The sequence below is a fragment of the Vicugna pacos genome, chromosome 25 (genome assembly GCF_048564905.1).
Source record: "Vicugna pacos chromosome 25, VicPac4, whole genome shotgun sequence".
NCBI lineage: Eukaryota > Metazoa > Chordata > Mammalia > Artiodactyla > Camelidae > Vicugna > Vicugna pacos.
The window spans coordinates 38,581,042-38,587,041 of NC_133011.1; the positions used below are offsets into that span (position 1 = coordinate 38,581,042).

The following is a 6,000-nucleotide window of genomic DNA, read 5'->3' on the forward strand; positions in this document are numbered from 1 at the left end:
ACCGCCCGGAACCAAAACAAGGGCAGGATGAGAGCAGGTGAGGAAGAGGTGCCACGTGTGGCCGGAAGGGCAGCAGGCCCATCTGGTCAAACAGCGCAACCCAGAACTTTCTGCCCTGACTGCAGGGTTCCATGCGGGGCCACGCGTGTCTAGTGACCGCCACAGTGGACGGCGCACGCACACCCCAGAGGGCAAGAGTGGAGTGAGAGGTAAGGAGGAGGCCCCTGAAGGGCTTCCGTAGGGGCAGCACAGAGCGTGGCCACCTGGAAGCTGCAAGGGCCAGAGGACCCCAGCCCTCAGTACTCAAGAGACACTTTTTAAGTCAAACGTGGAGGAGGGGCAGGAAGCGGCGAGGGGTGGCGCATCGGGTCCAGCTCTCCTCCAATGGTTCCCACACCGTGGTGACGAGGACGGTCCCTTGAGAGCAACAACTGGGTACCGCGACCTCAAACCGAGCGCTCTGACCGCAGCGGGACTCCCTGACCGCCCCGCCCCTCCCACGGCGCCCCGCCCCTAAGCCCCGCCCCTCCCACGGCGCCCCGTCCCTGGAGCCCCTCCCGCCGCGCCGGCCCCGCCCCGCCCCCAGCCGCCGCGGGCCCCGAGCCCCTCCCAGCCTGGGCCGCGGCTTATCCCGCCTCTGGCCGAGCGCCCTCCCGGCCAGCCCGCCTCGCCCGCCGGCCCGCCCCGGCCGGCCCGGCCCCGCCGCGCGCCGCCATCTCACCTGGGCCTGGGAGCCTCACGGGCACTCTCCGTGCGGTCTCGGCGGGAGGGGTGTTGCGGGGGGCGGAGCCGGCACCCAAACATCACGTGACGGCCCCTCCCGCGCCGGCGAGGACCGCGAGGCCCCCGCCGCCCGTCCCGTCAGGCCTGGCGCTACGCGCCAGCCAATGGCCGCCCGAGCCGTGGACGCGTCGCGGACGGCGAGCGCCTGGGGACTATAAGTCCCAGAGTGCCCCGCGCGGGCGGCGGCAACGGTCTGAGACGGCGGCCGGCTGGGCCACAAAACTCGCTCCGGGCGGGCGCTCCCTCTGGTGCCCAGAGTCGCGGCCCCTCCGTGGCCCCGAGAGCCCCGGAGAACAAGCGGTCCCGGCCTGTCGAGCAGGGCCGAGCCCTTCCCGCCGCCTCCCCGGGCCTGTGAGATGGCCGGCTCTCTCGCCCCCGAGCCTCAGTCTCCCCATCTGTGAAACGGGACCGACTTTGAAGGTGAAGTTAGGCCCGCAGTGCGCGGCCCCGCCTCAGGCCGGACCGGGTCTCACGAGTCAGAGCGGCAGAGCCGGGGCCGGGCAGTGGCCGTGCGGGGCCGGGCAGCCGGCGCGAGGACTCGGGAGGCCTGCACGCCCAAGAGCCGAAGGGCCGGCGCCCGGGGCTAAGGCGGCCGCTGACCGCTGCCGGGAGGGCACCCGTGCCCCGCGGACCCTACGCCTTGGTCCTCGCCTGCAGGGGCGTAGACGCGATCGTCACCACACAGCAAAGCGTTTCCTCGGCGGCGGGGTGTGCTTCAGGGGGCAGGTCTCCAGGACAGACACCTCCCGAGAGCGGGGCAGTCGGGTATGAGGACGCTCCGGCCACGCCGCGCGCTCAGCCGGCCGCGGGGTGTGGAGGGACGGAGGGGAAAGTGAAGAACACCTCTTCTGAGACGACCACCTGCAGAGCCTGCTTCCCGCCTACACAGCGCGGGTGAGTGCTGCCTCGGGCTGCGGACTGGGCGGTCCAGCTGAAGCGAGCGGGGCCCTCCCAGAGGGGATGCTCGGTACCTGCTGCTTCCTCCCGAGTTTGGGGTAACCCCACCTAGCACCTCCCAGAGAAGCAGAAGAGACAGCCCCCTCCACCAGGACTTCCCCTGGAAGAGCCTGGAGCCAACAGGAGAGGGTAAGGAAGATGCCGAGGAGACCCCAGCAGGATGTGCCAGGGGAAGCTGCGACAGCGCTACGGGCACCTATCTGCTCTGCCACACGTGGTCCTGCCTCCGGGGTCCTCAGACGGGGCCTCTGCAGCGCCCACTGAAGCCCACTCCAGAAACGCTGCTCTAACAGGAGCGGTGACGCAGGCTTCTGCGTGGTTGTGCAGGATCTTCTGGTCACTCAACCTGGATTCTGCAGTGAGTGTCCCTCCCCCTAACCTTCCTGTCCATCCCCTGAAGACTGACTCCCAGGTCAGCTTCTCCGGGAAACCAGCCCAGCCCCACCCCGAAAGAGAAGGTGTTTGCACTAACTCAGTCCCCAGCAGTCAACCCTCACTCACTCAACCACAGACTCCCTTATCCACCAAATTCCATGAGCAGGCCATCACTGCCGCCCAGCCCTCCTGTGTCCCTTAACAGTGGAACCCCAGTTTTGCTCAAGTCAGCAAGGTAGTGCGGGCCTGGGGGACGACAGCAGAAGATACAGTAAGTCTTCAGGCCCAGAAGGGACCGATGTGGCCAGCTAGCCACACACACCCCCCACCGCCACCCCACCCTGCTTCGCTTCTCTTGTTCCAGCCTGGAATGCGGGCACAGTGTCCCAGAGCAGCTGCGGGTGGAGCCTACCCTCCGCCCCGGCTGTACCACAGACTCATCATCACAGGAGAAACCAGCCCCTGCTTCCTCCCCCCCCCCGGGGCTGGCACCATTCCTAGCTGGTATGACCCCTGTATGCATCAGGATGGGGCCACCACGTTTTTCAGCTTTTTCCGTGCCCATCAGACCACGGGCTCCTTGAGGCCCATGTATTTATGTTTGCACCCCAGCGCTCCAAGGGACACCTGGTGTGAGCAGAGGGTGCACAGGAGCCTCGCTTACGAGGCTTAGTGTTCACTCAATGTGCACCCGCCCCCACAGGCACCTGGTCTGTTCTAATACCAAACCTTCTGGTGTTGCCATGTGACACTGACCAGTGACACCTTCTCTCGGCATGTTCTCCAAAGCAGCAATGGAGGAGACAAAGGCCGCTGAGTGCTGTGAGCCTGCCCAAGAGCAGATGGGAGGGCGGCACACTGCTGCCTCGTCACCTACATGAGGCAGTGTCACAGGGAGGACGTGTGCTGGGAAGAGGCTGGCAAGGGCCCAGCACCCAGCAGAGATCCGACCAAGATAGGAACATCGCCCACCACCATTCAAGACCAGTCGTGGCGTCACAGCCCCAGGCTCGCCCCAGGCTCTTAGAAAACCGACTCCAGCATGAGACTTGTAACAGCCTCCCAGCCACTTTTGCAGGAGTGGCAAAAAAAGAAAAAAGAAAGAAAAAAGTAAAAGAAAATCCGAGGTGGGAGTGTTTGATTGTTGTCTTTGCTAATCGCATCCTCAGTGAGGGAAGAGGTTGCCCCCCGCCCCACCTCCTGGAAAGTGGCAGGGCCTGCTTGTCCTCCATCTCTGAGGCGGGAGGCATCTCTACACCCCAAGGAGCTGGTCTGTCTGTTCCACACCCATTACCCAGGCCTGCTACCTGGCACAGCATACCCCTCCTCTTGCCAGATCTTATCTGATCTTGTTTGCCATCGTTTATTCATTCCACAACCTTATTTTCAACATCAGGCAACATGCTAGATCCTGGGGATGCTATACAGTTAGATTCGGTTGTTAATGACTGAAAATCCCAATACCAGTGGCTTAAACACAATGTTCGCTTTTAATGCTACACATTCAAGTCTAGATAGACCCAATGGCTGGGAGGACAGGACCTTGGATTTCTTTAATCTCATGGTTCCTCTGGTCCTCAGATGGGCCTTCTGCCTCATGGCACAAGATGGCTGTGTAAGTGCCAGCCATCATGTCTGCTTTCCAACCAGCAGGGTGGAGAACTGGACAGTGGAAAGGCACACAGGCATGCTCTCACGCCCATCCCACCCCTTTAAGGACGCTTCCTAGATATTGCACACCCCATATCTGCTTACACCACCCCCTGCCCCCTTGGCCAGAACTGGGTCCCTTGGGTACTTCTGGTTGCAAGAGAGACTAGGAAATGTCTTCCTCCTGAGGACTGTGTTCCCAGGGGCCATCCAGGCTCTTGTGCCCAGTAAGAAGGTGAGGAGGGGACCGTCAGTCTCTGCATCAGGACACAGCCCTGCCACAGTGCTCACTGTCTAGTGGACTGCGAATCACACAGTGTGCACTAGGAACCTGGGCGGGGGCTGTACAGGGGCATCGGGGACCCAAAGGGGCTGGGGGTCAGGGAAGGCCCCTCTATGAGGAGGCCTGGCATGGCGGAGTCTTGAGGGATAGCGTTTCCCGGAGGTGAGCTGAGTGTGTCCGGCAGGTGCACGAGGAGCCTCTGAACATCCGTGTGGTGCTGTCACACCCTCCTCTGTGGAAGCGTCCTGACATCTCCAGCCAGATGGCCTCAGAGCCCTCACCACTCAGAGCACCTCTTGTGCTCCCTCAGCCACAGTGGGGAACCTGGCCTTGGCAGGGAGGGGCACACACATGTCCACAAGGGGCCACGGCCGTGCCGGGGCCGCCGGCCTGTCCCTGATGCCCAGGCCAGGTCTCTGCCTCCACCTTAAACCACGGCCCCCCTCGGGGCTCTCATCGTGTGGTGGCCACAAGGTCACGGGCCATGGAGTAGTAGACTGGCCACGTGGACTTCAGAGAGGGTCTCGTCCACCTCCTCACTTTACAGCCTCCACCCCAAGAACCCAGCCCCCCCACCCGCTACACACAGGGAACCGGGGTAACGAAATGCTAATGAGTGAAGGTAAAAATGAGAGAGAAAAGCATTTTGCAAAATCACAACACTTTGTAATTCCAGGGGCCCCCTCCCCTTGAGAGCTGCCGAACCTGGAACCTCACGATGTGCTGTGTGTGGGCGGAAAGCACCCGCCAGCCCGGCCTCCCAGAGTTGTTGGTGAAGCAGGCGGGGTCTGCGAGGTGGCGGGAGGATCGCGCCCGCCCCAGGCCTGCCAGGCGGGTGCCCCTATTCTGCCAGGCTTGGGTGCCTGGTCTGCCTTGGGGGCATGAATCGCCACTGGATGCCCTTCCCAGGCCACCATCACAACAGGATCGCAACCAGGCACCTGGGCCAGCATCCCAGGCCCTTCCGGACCCTGTCCCAAGCCCACGACCACCCGCTCTCCAAGTGCAGCCTCTCACCTGAGCCCAGCTGGGCCCCTCTGTCTCGAAGGTGACGGACCCATCTTTCAAGGCTGCCCCTCCCACGCACTCGGCCCCTGGCCTGGGGCTGGGGTCTCCTGCAGGCTCCTCACCCAGCTTGCCTCCTACACAGCACTGATCACTGCACCCCCTCCCCAACCTGAGACCTACTTGTTGGCAGCGAAAGTCACGTGGCTTCTTTCACTGTGTGTTTATTGAAGGAAGGAGTGAGTGAGTGAGTGGATGAGTGGACGAGTAGCTGAGCTGAAGAGAGTCTTGGAGATTTTCTGGACTATTATGGGGAAACCAAGCCCCAGGGCAGGGTCGTGGCCCCCACGACCACCGAGCAGTAGCTGGAGCTTGAGTTCCAATGCCCTTCCCTCCACAGCTGCCTGCGGTTCCCAGGGCTGTGCGCTCTGCCCTCTCTGCGATGGTCTGTCCCCTCCCTTGGGTCCCCATGACTCCTCAGGCTCCATCAGCTCTCTCAGCCAGAGACCGCTGGCTGTTCCTTCTCCAGCTCCATACCTGCCACTTGGTCAAGCTACGAACTGAAAACAGGTGGATGAGGGGTCTTGAGGGCACGGCTGGGGGCTTCTCCCAGGCTCCGTGGTCCAGGGTCCAGGCATTCCTTCATCCTCCGGGCCTCACAGAGCCTGGGTGCTCGAGGTTTCTGGCACCAGAATGAACAGCATCTCTGGCCCCTCAGAGGTCAAGGAGGCCAAGAGGAGGGTAATCCAGGCTGGACCGCAGTGGGCTGCTTCTGCAGGGATCTCCCAGGGCCTACGAGGCCTTGGGATGGGGGTCTCGGAGCCCACCGGGCAGTGCACAGTTACTGGGTTGGCCGTGTAGCAGACCTCCCAGGTGTCTCCCTTGTTTCCATCAAGCTGGGTGGTTAACAAGGTGTGATTACTCAGCCCAGACGAGTGTGGGTCCAG

At 62.9% G+C, this 6,000-nt stretch overlaps 1 protein-coding gene and 1 long non-coding RNA gene across 8 annotated transcripts in view; one reads left to right on the forward strand and one right to left on the reverse strand.

Moving 5' to 3' along the window:
- TSNARE1 (t-SNARE domain containing 1) overlaps positions 1-874 on the reverse strand; it is an 86,262-nt gene extending 85,388 nt beyond the window's left edge. For 2 of the 7 annotated variants that reach the window (XM_072949828.1, XM_072949825.1), the window contains exon 1: positions 722-872. The gene's annotated coding sequence lies outside the window, so the exon portion shown is untranslated. Of the gene's footprint in view, positions 1-721 lie in introns of all 7 variants that reach the window. The other 5 variants (XM_072949832.1, XM_072949831.1, XM_072949829.1 and 2 more) reach the window with 4 other exon arrangements.
- A 98-nt stretch (positions 875-972) lies between these two features.
- On the forward strand, positions 973-3,248 carry LOC140689330 (uncharacterized). The gene is made up of 2 exons (XR_012064256.1): positions 973-2,098; positions 2,480-3,248. It is a non-coding gene; the product is annotated as an uncharacterized lncRNA (long non-coding RNA).
- Positions 3,249-6,000: the final 2,752 nt, after the last annotated feature.